General features: G+C 42.4%; 1 protein-coding gene across 1 annotated transcript in view; it reads left to right on the forward strand.

The window, feature by feature from the left end:
• The first annotated feature begins 1485 nt into the window (after positions 1-1485).
• The window catches only part of LOC143764931 (uncharacterized), a 37638-nt gene continuing 20690 nt past the window's right edge, over positions 1486-18433 (forward strand). Inside the window, exon 1 of the mRNA XM_077251055.1 lies at positions 1486-1761. The gene's annotated coding sequence lies outside the window, so the exon portion shown is untranslated. The remainder of the gene's footprint in view (positions 1762-18433) is intronic.

An 18433-nucleotide genomic window follows, 5' to 3' on the forward strand; every position in this document is an offset into this window, starting at 1 on the left:
GGTCTAGGAAACTTGAGGGTCAGTCAATGGCATCAATGCCTTCATCATCCGGGAACCTTGTATACACACTAGGGACATGAGGCAGGTCATTAACCTGTAATCTGAACTCAGGGCCCAGTGTCAGGTCTGATAATAATGCCTCTGAGAATTTCATTCCAGCTCCTTTCACATGGAGGTTTGGGTGACCCGCTAAACCAGTCATACTCGATTTTGCAGACAGCATAATATTCACCTCTTTTTCTTCAGACTCGTTCCCATCTATCATATGCTCTCACCAGGGGCCCGACATGCCAGTTCTGGTGTTTTTTTTTTGGCAAGTGAGGCTCCAATAAAGTTTTGAGCAGATGTTTCAGTCCAGGACATCAAGCCTTCAAAACACGCTCATAGAACTGGTTTCTAACAGTTTCAATCAAACACTTGCACACCAGTAGCTCACTGAAGGTCAGTCTGTAGGACTTTGGTGATGCTCCTCACGCAAATGAGCATATACCAGACTGGCTGCTTGGTTGATGCCATTCAATCGCCCACACCAGTCACTGCCTGAAAACCACTCACTATTTTGGGGTTGTGGTCTCTAATGCACCCGCTGTCACTTTCAGAAAGTGAAATTGAATCACGATCGTTTATGCTTCCTAACTGGACAGACTGATTCCCCTGACGTGTACGAGACCGGAGGCTACACTGTTATGTGCAGGCATTCTAAGTCTTCGTTGCTGCTCCCGGTGCCTATAATTGTCTACAGCCAACATAACCGCTCTGCCAGAGCCGAAAACAGGAGTCCTGAGCTCACTGATTGACTGCAGCGCTGCTGACTTGATGACAGCACTGCAGTCAATATCATACGCCAGGAGCAGTGATGGACCACAGCGCTCTTCCCAGGGAGGCAGAGTAAAGCATAGTTTGTTTTTTTAATATACAAATTGCACCTGTGAGGGGGGAGGTTCTGAAAAAGGAAAACCCCTTTAAATAGTTTTGAGCAGTGTGTACTCCCTGCAGGCTTTCCTCACTGTATATAACAAGGTAGGACACATTATGTGTACCAAGAGCTCATTACACACAATTCCACGGGTTTTTGAGATGGAGCTGGGCCTCCTTGGTGGGCCGCAAAGGTTGCACACGTAGTATGTCCGCCCCAGCACATAATGTACTCTGACTGCACTGTCCCCCAGTGAAGTATATCTACAGTATCTACAGGGAGCACAGTAGAATTTTCAGAAAACTGTATTTTTGACAACCCATGCTCCCTTTAAGCCCCAATCTGTACATGAACACATTTTATGTAAAAAAAAAAACCAAAACCCTTAAACTATTGAAAACTGGATGAAATGTAGATAATTTTAAAATTTAAATGGGATTTTTCTTTAGTTTGATGTAATTAAGCGTTTGCGTATTGAAACCAAAGTACAAAGTCTATAGTGGCTGCCATGTTGCTGTAGCCTTGCAGCTGCCTCTTCTGACCACTAGAGGGAGCACTGTCCACACACGACGTCATGTGTGTAGAAAAGCTGAACTGTCAGGTAACCAGTGAGGGGTGCCGGGTGTCTCCGGGTGGTCGCCGGGTGTCTCCGGGTGGTCAATGCGAAATCTGTCATTTTACGGAAGCTCTAGGAGGGACTGGAGTACAACACATCCATAGCCCCTCTCAACTGACAGTGCCAAAGATCACATGACTCCTCCCAGAATCCTCTGCACCAACTGTTACTTCCGTGTTCTAAGCTCACATCTACTGGAGCAAAGGACTGAGCTGAATGATAACAAAAGGTACAAAAACCTGTAATATAGTGTATAATGTGCACTGCTGTGTAATAACCTGTACTATAGTGTACACTGCTGTGTAATAACCTGGAATATAGTGTACACTGCTGTGTAATAACCTGTACTATAGTGTACACTGCTGTGTAATAACCTGGAATATAGTGTACACTGCTGTGTAATAACCTGTACTATAGTGTACACTGCTGTGTAATAACCTGGAATATAGTGTACACTGCTGTGTAATAACCTGTACTATAGTGTACACTGCTGTGTAATAACCTGGAATATAGTGTACACTGCTGTGTAATAACCTGTACTATAGTGTACACTGCTGTGTAATAACCTGGAATATAGTGTACACTGCTGTGTAATAACCTGGAATATAGTGTACATTGCTGTGTAATAACCTGTAACATAGTGTGCACTGCTGTGTAATAACCTGTACTATAGTGTACACTGCTGTGTAATAACCTGGAATATAGTGTACACTGCTGTGTAATAACCTGTACTATAGTGTACACTGCTGTGTAATAACCTGGAATATAGTGTACACTGCTGTGTAATAACCTGGAATATAGTGTACATTGCTGTGTAATAACCTGTAACATAGTGTGCACTGCTGTGTAATAACCTGTACTATAGTGTATACTGCTGTGTAATAACCTGTAATATAGTGTACACTGCTGTGTAATAACCTGGGATATAGTGTACACTGCTGTGTAATAACCTGGAATATAGTGTACACTGCTGTGTAATAACCTGGAATATAGTGTACACTGCTGTGTAATAACCTGGAATATAGTGTATACTGCTGTGTAATAACCTGGGATATAGTGTACATTGCTGTGTAATAACCTGGAATATAGTGTACATTGCTGTGTAATAACCTGTAACATAGTGTACACTGCTGTGTAATAACCTGTACTATAGTGTATACTGCTGTGTAATAACCTGTAATATAGTGTACACTGCTGTGTAATAACCTGGGATATAGTGTACACTGCTGTGTAATAACCTGGAATATAGTGTACACTGCTGTGTAATAACCTGTAACATAGTGTATACTGCTGTGTAATAACCTGTACTATAGTGTATACTGCTGTGTAATAACCTGGAATATAGTGTACACTGCTGTGTAATAACCTGGAATATAGTGTACACTGCTGTGTAATAACCTGGAATATAGTGTACATTGCTGTGTAATAACCTGTAACATAGTGTATACTGCTGTGTAATAACCTGGAATATAGTGTACATTGCTGTGTAATAACCTGGAATATAGTGTACATTGCTGTGTAATAACCTGTAACATAGTGTGCACTGCTGTGTAATAACCTGTACTATAGTGTATACTGCTGTGTAATAACCTGTAATATAGTGTACACTGCTGTGTAATAACCTGGGATATAGTGTACACTGCTGTGTAATAACCTGGAATATAGTGTACACTGCTGTGTAATAACCTGGAATATAGTGTACACTGCTGTGTAATAACCTGGAATATAGTGTATACTGCTGTGTAATAACCTGGGATATAGTGTACATTGCTGTGTAATAACCTGGAATATAGTGTACATTGCTGTGTAATAACCTGTAACATAGTGTACACTGCTGTGTAATAACCTGTACTATAGTGTATACTGCTGTGTAATAACCTGTAATATAGTGTACACTGCTGTGTAATAACCTGGAATATAGTGTACACTGCTGTGTAATAACCTGGAATATAGTGTACACTGCTGTGTAATAACCTGGAATATAGTGTACATTGCTGTGTAATAACCTGTAACATAGTGTATACTGCTGTGTAATAACCTGGAATATAGTGTACATTGCTGTGTAATAACCTGGAATATAGTGTACATTGCTGTGTAATAACCTGTAACATAGTGTATACTGCTGTGTAATAACCTGTACTATAGTGTACACTGCTGTGTAATAACCTGGAATATAGTGTATACTGCTGTGTAATAACCTGGAATATAGTGTATACTGCTGTGTAATCTGCTGTGTAATAACCTGGAATATAGTGTACACTGCTGTGTAATAACCTGGAATATAGTGTACACTGCTGTGTAATAACCTGGAATATAGTGTACATTGCTGTGTAATAACCTGTAACATAGTGTATACTGCTGTGTAATAACCTGTACTATAGTGTACACTGCTGTGTAATAACCTGGAATATAGTGTACACTGCTGTGTAATAACCTGTACTATAGTGTACACTGCTGTGTAATAACCTGGAATATAGTGTACACTGCTGTGTAATAACCTGGAATATAGTGTACACTGCTGTGTAATAACCTGGGATATAGTGTACATTGCTGTGTAATAACCTGGAATATAGTGTACATTGCTGTGTAATAACCTGTAACATAGTGTGCACTGCTGTGTAATAACCTGTACTATAGTGTATACTGCTGTGTAATAACCTGTAATATAGTGTACACTGCTGTGTAATAACCTGGGATATAGTGTACACTGCTGTGTAATAACCTGGAATATAGTGTACACTGCTGTGTAATAACCTGTAACATAGTGTATACTGCTGTGTAATAACCTGTACTATAGTGTATACTGCTGTGTAATAACCTGTAACATAGTGTATACTGCTGTGTAATAACCTGGAATATAGTGTACATTGCTGTGTAATAACCTGGAATATAGTGTACATTGCTGTGTAATAACCTGTAACATAGTGTATACTGCTGTGTAATAACCTGTACTATAGTGTACACTGCTGTGTAATAACCTGGAATATAGTGTATACTGCTGTGTAATAACCTGGAATATAGTGTATACTGCTGTGTAATCTGCTGTGTAATAACCTGGAATATAGTGTACACTGCTGTGTAATAACCTGGAATATAGTGTACACTGCTGTGTAATAACCTGGAATATAGTGTACATTGCTGTGTAATAACCTGTAACATAGTGTATACTGCTGTGTAATAACCTGTACTATAGTGTACACTGCTGTGTAATAACCTGGAATATAGTGTATACTGCTGTGTAATAACCTGGAATATAGTGTATACTGCTGTGTAATCTGCTGTGTAATAACCTGGAATATAGTGTACACTGCTGTGTAATAACCTGGAATATAGTGTACACTGCTGTGTAATAACCTGGAATATAGTGTACATTGCTGTGTAATAACCTGTAACATAGTGTATACTGCTGTGTAATAACCTGTACTATAGTGTACACTGCTGTGTAATAACCTGGAATATAGTGTACACTGCTGTGTAATAACCTGGAATATAGTGTATACTGCTGTGTAATCTGCTGTGTAATAACCTGGAATATAGTGTACACTGCTGTGTAATAACCTGGAATATAGTGTACACTGCTGTGTAATAACCTGGAATATATTGTATACTGCTGTGTAATAACCTGGAATATAGTGTACACTGCTGTGTAATAACCTGGAATATAGTGTACACTGCTGTGTAATAACCTGGAATATAGTGTATACTGCTGTGTAATAACCTGGAATATAGTGTATACTGCTGTGTAATAACCTGGAATATAGTGTACACTGCTGTGTAATAACCTGGAATATAGTGTACACTGCTGTGTAATAACCTGGAATATAGTGTACACTGCTGTGTAATAACCTGGAATATAGTGTACACTGCTGTGTAATAACCTGGAATATAGTGTACACAGTTGTGTAGTAACCTGTAATATAGTGTACATTGCTGTGTAATAACCTGTAATATAGTGTATAATGTACACTGCTGTGTAATAACCTGTAATATAGTGTACGCTATTGTGTAATAACCTGTAATATAGTGTACTCTATTGTGTAATAACCTGTAATATAGTGTACACAGCTATGTGATGATCCATAATACACTCGATGTAATAACTTATAAGTAATATGTAAACTGTACACTTCAGTGCAATAGTCCCTACTATGATATCCAGTATGTGCCACAGTGTAATAATATCCATATTACATTGTACAATATACGGTATGTGGAATGATAAATATGTTCTGGTATGTAGTATATGCTGCTGTGTAATATAATATAGGCTGTATATACCTATGGTGCTGAGTAATAATCTGAAATGATCCAGTTTTCACCATGTGTAATATTAATCCATCATATATGCTAGTACCCTCTGTTTTACATAGTATATGTGATGTTACATAGGTTCTGGTGTATAGTATACACTGCTGTGTAATAACATGTTATATGCCATATACTCCTCCTCACCAAGAAGGAAAAGTTGTGGAGATACGGAAATCGCAGGATGGATACACATGTTACTTATGTACAAATGGTGAAAAATGGAAACAACATTTTCAAAACATCTGGCTTTATTTAGTATGGAGTATGAGCACAACACGCAGAGATACACGCACACACCTGGACATCATATCAGTGAGGTTATTAAAGGGAACCTGTTGGCATGATTTTGTAATGTAGCATAAAGACATGGCTATAGTGGTGCTGTAATACTGATTATAATGACTCCTTCGGTGAAGAAATCCGCTTTTTGCTTCTTCTGTAATCACCATGAGAAGTTTTCATCTAATGCGCTTTTGGTGCACAGGGCCGGACTGTGCACTGGTCTTCTCCGCCTACCACCTGTGTTTCATCGACAGGTCACTGATTTCCCAGTCACCTGCCTCCTGTTAGATATCCTGCTCTCATACTCGGTGCTGATTATTGATATTTATATCATATCAGGAACGTGTGTATTCATTCTGTGAAGTCCATAATTCCACAACGTTTCCTGCTTGATGTTGCAGGTTCAGTGATCAGGAGTTTATATAGTTTAACGAGTCTGCAGTGCGCCATATAGTATATATCATGCCTAATAACCCATCATTATGCAGTACATGGCAGTATATTATATATATTCTATCTAATATGATTAATATGTTCATGGATATTGTATGCACGGTTATGCCATATATGAGTATACGTTTCCATATAACCCATAATATGCTGTATAGTATGTGTCTGTGTAATCCTCCGCCACATGCCATATACTATATACTGCTATGTTATAACCTGTTACATTAGGTACGTGTTATGTAATATTGAGTGGTTTGTGATGTATAGTTTCACAGATGCAAATGTCAAATATTTGCCCAGTATCCATACATATTAAAATCACTCCACCTTTATTGGTATCTTTTGAAAATAGATGAGCTTAAGGCTGAATTCAGATGTCCGATATTTATGGTCCATGTTCGGAGCAGACACGCGTCTCCTGGCCCTTATGTTATTTGCAGTATCTCAAATTTGTAATACTGAGTAGTACATAATGACGAAAGCTTCTTATTTATGCATGGAAATATTACTTTATCTTATAACGATTCCAAACTTAAAGGGAATCTGTCAGTAGGATCAGCCCTCCTAAGCCATTTATATGGGCATGTAGGTCCTAGGAAGCTGAATAATATGATTCCTTGATTTCTGTGATCCAGTGTCTTATTCCAGAGAAATCCACATCGTTCTTTGTATGTAAATGAGCTGCTAAGACCTATGGGCTGGACATAGATCTCCCTGAGAATCTGCCTCCAGAGCTTATTTTATATGAAAGGGGGCATTACCAGTGTGAGACATGTAATGACTGCTCTCAGCTCTCCACATGTCAAATGCAGAGCTGTGTGTGATTATAACTAACCCAGTAAAGCAGAGCTGAGCTTTGTCTCATTACAAACATATCCCTGTTTCCAGCAATGTGTCACTTACTGGCTTGCATGCTGATATTTTGATATAGCTACTGTTTTCTCTGCTGCACACCCAGCAGTAAGCTGAGCTCTTTGTTACCCCGCCCCCACCACTGATGCAGCTTCCTGTGTACGCTGTACATGTATAGAAAGCTGCTAATCAATGGTGGGGGCGGGGTTATACAGAGCAGGACGACTACATGGCAAGTGACATCTAGTCCTCTACTAATAATCTCCCGCTGATAAAACATTGATTTTTTTTGAAGCACACAACCCAGTAAGTGATGCATCGCTGGAATCAGGGTCTCAGCCACTACATCATGCTGCTCTCAGATTAAGTAGCAAAAACCTGCTGACAGATTCCCTTTAAAATAAGCTCTGGTTGCAGATTCTCAGGCAGATCAGTGTTTCGGCCATAGATCATAACAGCTCATTTACATATAAGAAAAAAGTGGCTATCTCTGGAATAAGACAATATGAAGGAATCATTTTATTCAGCTTCCTATGACCTACATGCACATTTAGAAGGACTGATCCTAATGAGATTCCCTTTAAATAGACAACTGAGGCCATTCTAAACCAATATTACATCATACACTAAATATAAGTAGAATACAGTGGGCTTCATTGTCGGAGCCTGTATTCATGGTGGTCCGAGTCCCCTGCGGGCTGTTTGAGGGTTACTGGTGTATGTGCTCTGCTTGGTCATAGGAGCAGAACAACTATAAATGTTAGCCGCGAGATCAGTCTCATGACAGACCCTAGTGGCACCAGACGGACTCCATTGACTATGATGTGATCAGGTTTCGATCATGGTGTCTATCCATTTACCAAGCAATATACTGTATTGTATTTTTACTCTTCGCCACGACAGCACCCCACTGGAGAGAGGGATCCGCCCCGCAGGAACAGGAAACCTACAGAGAAATAAAAGGGGGCGGTCCGCCTCTCCTGCTCAGTTTAGGTTTCCTGTTCCTGCGGGAACAACAGGATTGCTATGAAGAAAATACCTGGGCATGCACGCCGCCTGTGCGGTATCTTTAAGAACGGCAGGGGCTGCAGTCCAGAGGCAGCGTCGGGGGAGATCCGTTTGACGGCTCCCTCCTCGTCTGACAGAAGCCCGGATGATGACCAGGTCCGGGTGAGGCCGCCTGGCATCATTTCCGAAATGGGTGGCGGAAGCAAGCGCCAGAGTCCTCGCTGATCAGGTGAGGACAGCGTTCCGGAAGTAAGTCCGAGGCAAAATCCCGGACTGCGCATGCGCTGACCGCCACCAATGATTTACCCGGAAGTATAGGTTTGAACTTCTGGGGCATCCAGGCTGCGGCCAGCGGCGGGGGGAGGCGCGGCCTTCGCGCATGCGCAATGCCGCAAAAAAAAAAACGCCCTATATAAATCAAACGGGCACCATTATTTGGCGATGCAAGATGTCATCCCCAGGTGCCATGGACCCTGAAACAGGAGACCAAGTACCCCCCCTCCAAGGATCGTCCCAGCAAAGGATCTTCAGACACCGGTTATAAGAGCGGCTCAGTGGTTAGATCCAGGACAGGATCTCGGGCTTCTGATCCGGTATTAATAGCTTCACTGGGTGAGTGTGAGTAAACTCTACCTATTAAGCTAATGCTATCTCCCCTCTCTCTCTCTTCCTCCTTCTCTCGTCAGCGCACCACGGGTCAGGTTAAAAAGCGACAAAAAACAAAACATAGGGAGTGCGCCTTATGTAGCCAGCCCCTACCCGACTCATACCCCAAAAAACTCTGCAAGGGCTATGTCCCAAGATAAACCTCATAAAACCAAACCCACAACACCCTCGTCGGATTCAGATAGTGACCAGGCTGTATGTTCAGACGCCTCCCTATCGTCATCATCATCATCTGAAATTGAGGGACGTTCTTGTTTCCCGGTGGAAAGTGTGGACAATTTAGTGAAATCAATATGAGACACTATGGGGTGTGAGGAGACAAAAGGTGCACAAACCACGCAAGACATAATGTTTGCGGGTTTGGCAGAGAGAAAAAGGAGATGTTTTCCAGTCATACCGGCAGTAAAAGCATTAATAGGAAGGGAGTGGGAAAAGCAGGATCAGAGAAGCTTTCTACCCTCAGCGTCAAAACGAAAATATCCGTTTAGTGACGAGGAGCTTCTTACATGGACTAAAGTCCCTAAGGTTGACGCAGCTGTAGCCTCTACCTCGAAGCAGTCAACCTTACCTGTAGAAGATGCGGGTCTGCTCTCTGACCCTCTGGATCGCAAAGCCGAGTCCTCCCTAAAAAGATCCTGGGAGGCAACTACAGGAATATTTAAGCCGGCAGTAGCAAGCACTTGCACAGCCAGATCGATGCTCATCTGGATCGATCAGTTGGACCAACAGATTGAGAATAAGATCTCAAGAGAAAAATTACGGGCAGCTATCCCCTTGATACGGGGCGCAGCAGCCTTTATGGCAGATGCATCCGCGGACTCTCTTCGGTTAGCGGCAAGATCTGCAGGTCTGGTTAACAACGCAAGGCGTGCATTATGGATGAAAAGCTGGAAAGGCGATGCGCAATCAAAATCTAAAATATGCGCGATCCCATGTGAGGGTGAGTTCCTCTTTGGCAAAGCTCTAGACGACATACTAAAAAAAGCAAAAGACAGGAAAAAAGCTTTTCCTGACTCTTCTATTCCCTTTTATAGGAGAGCCTTTAAAAGAAGACAAAAAGAGAAATGATCCAGCTGGAGGTGGAGGCAGTTCAAACTTTGTGAGACTATATTAGACAACTAAACCGATAGATAGTTCTTCAAAATGAAAAATCTTTACATAGCAAACACCTGGCAAACCAGTGAGGAGGATCAACGCGTTTCAACTATGAAGTCTTACTCATGATCAGATGAGATCATGAGTAAGACTTCATAGTTGAAACGCGTTGATCCTCCTCACTGGTGTGCCAGGTGTTTGCTATGTAAAGATTTTTCATTTTGAAGAACTATCTATCGGTTTAGTTGTCTAATAAAGTCTCACAAAGTTTGAACTGCCTCCACCTCCAGCTGGATCATTTCTGTTTTTGTCTTCATTTGCTGTGGGCGCTCACCCTGAACCGTGCTGGGCGTTGGCAGGTCTGGGGATTTCGTCCAAGACCGGTAAGCTGACTATATTCCTTTTTTCTTTTGTTAGCCTTTAAAAGAAGGCCGTTCGGCAAGAGAAGGCAAACAGACAGATCGACAACATGGAACACTAAAGAGGATAAACAGAGAGGTACCATGTTCAGAAGAAACAATCCCCCAAAAGATAACAAGTACTGATGATATACCAGTTGGGGGTAGACTAAAATTTTTCGCCCCCCAGTGGGAAAAAATAACATCTAGTTCGTGGGTTTTAAATATCGTCCGAGATGGAATTAAATTACAATTCTCTCGTGTTCCCCACGGATCATATATTGTAACATCTCTCAGCTCGCCTGCACAACAACAGGCTCTGGAGCTTGAGATTCAAACCCTGTTAGCAAAACGGGTTTTGATTCCGGTTCCTGGAGGACAGGAAGGTAGGGGATTCTACTCCCCCTTATTCCTGATTTCCAAACCAGACGGTTCATTCAGGACAATCATTAACCTTAAAAAACTCAATTCCTTTATCGAAAATCATACGTTCAAGATGGAATCCATTAGATCCACTATAAAACTCTTATTTCCAAACTGTATGATGGTGGGCATTGATTTAAAAGATGCTTATTATCATCTACCTATCCATAGCAGATACCAAGAATTCTTCAGGGTAGCAATGACAATCAACGGCAAGGTTCGTCATTACCAGTACACAGCCATGCCCTTCGGCCTTTCTACAGCGCCAAGGATCTTCACCAAGATAATGCTAGAGGTGATGGCCTATGTTCGCCAAAAAGAAACATTAATTGTACCCTACCTGGATGACTTTTTGGACATAGGAAATTCTGTTACTCAATGTGCTGACCGCCTAGCTCACGCAATTTCCTCTCTACAGGACCTAGGGTGGATAATCAATACCAACAAATCCAGGCTTACTCCACTTTCCCGTCAAGCATTCTTGGGTTTCCAGCTAGATTCCATAACCCAAAAGTGTCTTCTGCCTCAGGTAAAGATACTACTTATCAGACACAAAGTCCTAGCTGCTGTAAATAGTCCATGTATATCCCTAAGACAAGCTATGTCATTGCTGGGATCCCTGATTTCTTCTATACCTGCTGTAAAATGGGCTCAGTATCATACCCGAAGGCTGCAACACCAGATTTTACAGGAAGAAAGACGGTTATTGGGTCACCTGAATGCAAAAATAACCTTGTCACAGGAGGTTTTAACTTCCTTAACGTGGTGGCTGGATTCAGATCATTTAGCGAGTGGTGTTCCTTGGGTAATAGCACCATCTCATACCATAACCACTGACGCCAGTCCTCATGGATGGGGCGCTCATATGGGAAATGATTTTTGCCAAGGGTCATGGGACTTGGAGGAACGCTACAACTCATCTAACCTTAAAGAACTAGATGCAGTAAAATACGCCTTATCCCATTTTCTCCCACAGCTTCGAGGGAAAGACGTCAGAATCCTGTCCGACAACACCACCACGGTGGCGTATCTAAACAGGCAAGGAGGCACTCGATCAGAGACTCTGATGTCTTCTGCTGGGCAAATTTTGGATCTAGCGGAAAGTCACCTGGCATCCCTTACTGCGCTCCACATAAGAGGGGAAAGCAACCAGCAGGCAGACTTCCTGAGTCGGCACACCTTGAGACAGGGAGAGTGGTGCCTAAACCATCATATTTTTCAGGACATAGTGTCCCTATGGGGTCGTCCCCAGATAGATCTCTTTGCCACGAGAAAAAACAAAAAAGTTCAGAGATTCGCCTCTTTATCTCCAGCAGATCATCCGGACATTCTGGACGCTCTCCAAGCCCCTTGGCAGTTCAGTCTGGCATATGCCTTTCCCCCGATCATATTACTACCACAGGTCATACGCAAAATCAGAGAAGAAGGAGCGAGAATTATACTGATAGCTCCATTCTGGCCCAAGAGACCATGGTTCTCATGGCTGCAAACTATGTCGGTCTCAGACCCTTGGGTCCTCCCCTCCACACCCAGTCTTCTCTTCCAGGGACCGTTTTTCCACCCTCAGGTGGACAATCTCCATCTGTCGGCCTGGAATTTGAGAGGCAGATGCTAAGATCGAGAGGATTCTCGGGGGGTTTGATTGACACACTTCTCCAGAGTAGAAAACCTTCCACCACAAAAATTTATACGAGAATATGGAAGAAATTCTTACAATTCCATACATCTACCAACACATCAGAAATTCCGATACAATCTATCCTGGAATTTCTTCAAAAAGGGAGAGAACTAGGTTTAACTGTAAACACCTTAAAGGTTCATGTTTCAGCACTAGGAGCCCTCTATGGCCATAACATCGCGGGGGATAGATGGGTATCCAGATTTATCACAGCCTGCGAAAGAATAAATCCAGTTAACATACCTAGGATTCCACCCTGGGATTTAAATTTAGTTTTACAAGCCCTAACAGACTCTCCATTCGAGCCAATAGACTCAATACCCATTAGATGTCTATCACTAAAAATGGCCCTCTTGGTAGCACTGACTTCAGCTAGGAGAATCAGTGACATCCAAGCACTCTCTATAGATCCACCTTTTTTGTTAACTTTTCAGGATAAGTTGATCCTTAAACCAGACCCTTCCTACCTTCCCAAAGTAGCAAAAAAATTCCATAGGTCACAAGAAATAATCTTGCCCACTTTCTTCAGTAATCCCTCCACTCCTGAAGAACAGAAATATCACACTCTAGACGTTAAGAGTAGTGTTAAAATACATTGAAAGGACCAGCAGCTGGCGACAGTGTAGGGCTCTGTTTATTTCCTTCCAGGGTCACAAGAAGGGTCACGGAGTAACAAAAAGCACCTTATCCCGGTGGATCAGAGAGTCTATCAGACTGGCTTATTCCGCGAGGAAAGAAAACCCTCCGGAAGGCATAACAGCACACTCTACCAGAGCGATGGCATCCTCCTGGGCAGAGAGGGGAGACGTCCCGATCGAAACTATATGTAAGGCGGCAACTTGGTCAAATCCTTCTACATTCTATAACCACTATAGGCTAGACCTATCGTCAACTTGTGACCTAGACTTTGGCAGGACTTTCCTCAGCACGGTGGTCCCCTCCCTAGGTGATGGTCTCTGAAAGATCTCCAGTGGGGTGCTGTCGTGGCGAAGAGTAAAAAGCCGGATTACTCACCGGTAATGCTCTTTTAGTGAGTCCACGACAGCACCCTCTTACATCCCTCCCTAGATTAATATAGTATATACTATTGAGTAAAAATTATTTTAATTATAAGCAAATAAGTTTGAAAAATGAAATAAATGGTATTTGCCTAATACTGGCGGTCCTCCGGGTACTCTGAAATTAAACTGAGGAGGAGAGGCGGACCACCCCCTTTTATTTCTCTGTAGGTTTCCTGTTCCTGCAGGGCGGATCCCTCTCTCCAGTGGGGTGCTGTCGTGGACTCACTAAAAGAGCATTACCGGTGAGTAATCCGGCTTTTTAGCCTGATCTGATCAGAGCTTAAATTGGGTACAATTCACCGATGTACAAAATGTTTAATATAGGAGTAATAAGAGCAGATGGTGACGGGGAAAGGAAGACGAAAGCTCGTGAATAATTCATGTGCATTTGATCTAATATGTACTCTGTGATGTGGACACATAACTACTTGTGTCCATATAAAATGCATTTATGTCACTGAAAAGTCTGATGGTGTGAGTGGGTTTGGGGAAAGAGCTAGATTTTGGTTTTTTTTAATATTTATGATTGTTTTTCTTTGACATTTTTACTGTGTGATCTTCTCCCAGAGGATTGCTGGGAAGACACAGATTATGTCCACCCTGCATGCTCCTCTCCTCCAGACACATCGTAGTTGCCTGTATGCAGACAGACAACTTCCTGCAGTCCTGGTCTATTTGCTTCAAATATATGGGACAACTTTGGGGGACATTTTGTATATATTTTGTGCTAAAAATATTTTTTGCAATTAGATTTCTTTCTTTTCCACCATTTGACTGTTAAGACCATTTTTCACCCTGCACCGCAATGCATGGACTAGCCGCGGCTCTCCTGACTCAAGCGTGACAGCTTCATTTATTTTATGAGGCTGTCACGCTCAGGTCGGGAGAGCCGCAGCTAGTCCGTGCATTGCGATCCGATCTCAGACCAATTTACACAGATCTCAGAATGCGCCCTTAAGCTGACTTCATAGATTTGTGTCTCCCTGACCTGAACTCGACATATATGCCTATGAGGCCGTCCGATCCGATGGGTGTCGCGTTCCGGTCCGGGGCCTCCCATCTTCATAGGATGACGTCCTCTTCTGGTCTTCACGCTACGGCTCCGGCGCAGGTGTACTTTGTCTGCCCTGTTGAGGGCACAGCAAAGTACTGCAGTGCGCAGGCGCCGGGAAAGGTCAGAGAGACCCGGCACCTGCGCATTGCAGTACTTTGCCCTCAACAGGGCAGACAAAGTACGCCTGCACCGGAGCCGCACCGTGAAGACAAGAAGACGACGTCATCATAAGAAGATGGGAGGCCCCAGACCACGACGCCCATCGGACTGGACCGCGACCGCCCCTGGGTGAGTATAATCTAACCTCTTTTTCTCATCTTTCAGGATGCATCGGTGGCTTATCTACAACATTACAGAATGCTGTAGATAAGCCCCTGATGCTGGTGGGTTTAGCTCATCTTCGATTTTGGGGGTGACAGGTTCACTTTAAAAGATCCCTTCTTGGCAACACGTCCTGTGTAAACAGGACTCGCGCTTCTGAAAACATTGACAGCCTATGCCCACTGGACTATCTAAATAACTTTTGCCTGCCAGGGTCTCATTCATAATGTCGCTTTAAGTAGACTGTGAACGGGCACTCCAGTGCCTTCGTCGTGTGTGTTGAAACATTATATTGCTTATGTCATATATTCCTGCACCATTTCACATCTGTGCTAACATCTGAGTTTCTACTCGGGTAATATTCCTCTGCTGATTCCCCCATGGTCCCTGCATGTCTTACAGTGAGGACATCCTTTATTTTGGAACATACTGTACTCATATTAATTTTTTTTTTAAGTTCTGGAAAACTCCTTTAAGGGAATATTCTTACAATCCCTAAATATTTCTTACCGATTGTTGAGGTCTGACATTTGGGAGCAATCCCCCCATTAATGCCTAGAAAAGGGTTTTGCCTCCCCGGAACAGCAATGTGCCATGCTTCTCAAATGCAATATAAAACAATCAAAATGTCTTCTATACCTCCAATTACACTGTGTGCAGAATTATTAGGCAAGTTGTATTTTGATCACATGATACTTTTCATACATGTTGTCCTACTCCAAGCTGTTCAGGCGTGAGAACCAACTACCAATTAAGTAAATCAGGTGATGTGCATCTCTGTAATGAGGAGGGATGTTGTCTAATGACATCAAATCCCTATATAAGGTGTGCTTAATTATTAGGCAACTTCCTTTCCTTTGGCAAAATGGGTCAGAAGAGAGATTTGACAGGCTCTGAAAAGTCCAAAATTGTGAGATGTCTTGCAGAGGGATGCAGCAGTCTTGAAATTGCCAAACTTTTGAAGCGTGATCACCGAACAATCAAGCGTTTGATGGCAAATAGCCATCAGGGTCGCAAGAAGCGTGCTGGGAAAGAAAGGCGCAAAATAACTTCCCATGAATTGAGGAAAATCAAGCGTAAAGCTGCCAAGATGCCATTTGCCACCAGTTTTGCAATATTTCAGAGCTGCAACATTACTGGAGTAACAAAAAACACAAGGTGTGCGATACTCAGAGACATGGCCAAGGTAAGGAAGGCCGAAAAACGACCACCTTTGAACAAGAAACATAAGATAAAACATCAAGACTGGGCCAAGAAATATCTTAAGGCTGACTTTTCAAGGTTTTATGGACTGATGAAATGAGAGTGTCTCTTGATGGACCAGATGGATGGGCCAGAGGCTGGATCAGTAAAGGGCAGAAAGCTCCACTCCGACTCAGACGCCAGCAAGGTGGAGGTGGGGTACTGGTATGGGCTGGTATCATCAAAGATGAACTTGTGGGACCTTTTCGGGTTGAGGATGGAGTGAAGCTCAACTCCCAGACCTACTGCCAGTTTCTGGAAGACAACTTCTTCAAGCAGTGGTACAGGAAGAAGTCGGTATCATTCAAGAAAAACATGATTTTCATGCAGGACAATGCTCCATCACATGCCTCCAACTACTCCACAGCGTGGCTGGCCAGTAAAGGTCTCAAAGAAGAAAAAATAATGACATGGCCCCCTTGTTCACCTGATATGAACCCTATAGAGAACCTGTGGTCCCTCATAAAATGTGAGATCTACAGGGAGGGAAAACAGTCCACCTCTCGGAACAGTGTCTGGGAGGCTGTGGTGGCTGCTGCACACAATGTTGATCATAAACAGATCAAGCAACTGACAGAATCTATGGATGGAAGGCTGCTGAGTGTCATCATAAAGAAAGGTGGCTATATTGGTCACTAATTTTGGGGTGGTTTTGTTTGTGCATGTCAGAAATGTTTATTTCTAAATGTTGTGCAGTTATATTGGTTTACCTGGTGAAAATAAACAAGTGAGATGGGAATATATTTGTTTTTTTTTTTTAAGTTGCCTAATAATTCTGCACAGTAATAGTTACCTGCACAAACAGATATCCTCCTAAGATAGCCAAATCTAAAAACACCCCACTCCAACTTCCAAAAATATTAAGGTTTGATGTTTATGAGTCTTTTGGGTTGATTGAGAACATAGTTGTTGATAAATAATAAAAATAATCCTCTAAAATACAACTTGCCTAATAATTCTGCACACAGTGTAGTGTCAATAAAAATGTCAACTCACCACATGAAAAACAAGCTTTCACACATATGTAAAAAAAAACAAAAAATGTCAATAAAAACTGTCTCTAAATATTCACCTACGAGTCTGAGCCGCTTAGAGAGAGATTCAAAACTAGAGGTGCAACTCAGTCCATTAGCCACGTCGGTAATCTGTGACTGCTGGATGGGAGCCATGAGAACTGCCACGTATATGACGGCATTCATGGCTCTTCTTTAGATTAGCCAGCGTGGCATGACATCTTCATTGTGGCATGATACAAGATACGTTGCGAGGCCAGCTAATCAAAAGAAGATCTGTTTTGTCGTCAAGTATTAGGTGATGTAGATAGAGAGGAACTCTTGAGGCTGGCTTTCTCAGGGAAAATGAGTAAAGGGTTCTCACTCCAAATTTGATCTATAAAATCTGGGATGGGGCAAGGACATTCTCCGTATCAAGGGAGTCACAAACTATTCCCCTCTGTGGCACAATCCTAAATGAAGTGAAATAGCTAAACTAGAGGGCTTCGGTGAGAGGGACCCCAATAATACGTGATGGATCAATCCAAAGTTTTGATCAGATTCGCTTTGGGTTTGTTCCACATAGTTCTATCAGTATTTGCAGCTTTGTCATGCCTTCCAGACACAAATTAAGAATACTAAGGTAGATATCACTAATCACTATATCTTAGATTTAATCGCTACATTCTCTAATACAAAGGGCCTTATTTCCTCTATTTATAGGCTATTATTACCCTTGTATCTAGATAAGCATCCCATGTTGGTGAGATCAAAGTGGGAAGCAGAGCTTGGCCCATAACTGAAGAACAATTGGCAGAAATACTAGAAACAACCCTTATGCTATCTTTATCTGCGTCCCAGAGAATGTCCCAAATTTTCCTTATCCGCAGGGTATATAAGACACCTAATATATTGTTTAAAATTGGGGCTCGGACTGAAGACTCATGTCTGAGATGCGGTACGAATGGGGCCCATCTGATATATATGCTATGGGAATGTGTTGATATACGCCACTACTGGGTGGGGGTGACCTCTCTGATTGAACAAGTATTCGGGATACACATACAACTT

This window comes from Ranitomeya variabilis, chromosome 4 (genome assembly GCF_051348905.1).
Source record: "Ranitomeya variabilis isolate aRanVar5 chromosome 4, aRanVar5.hap1, whole genome shotgun sequence".
Classification (NCBI taxonomy): Eukaryota; Metazoa; Chordata; class Amphibia; order Anura; family Dendrobatidae; genus Ranitomeya; species Ranitomeya variabilis.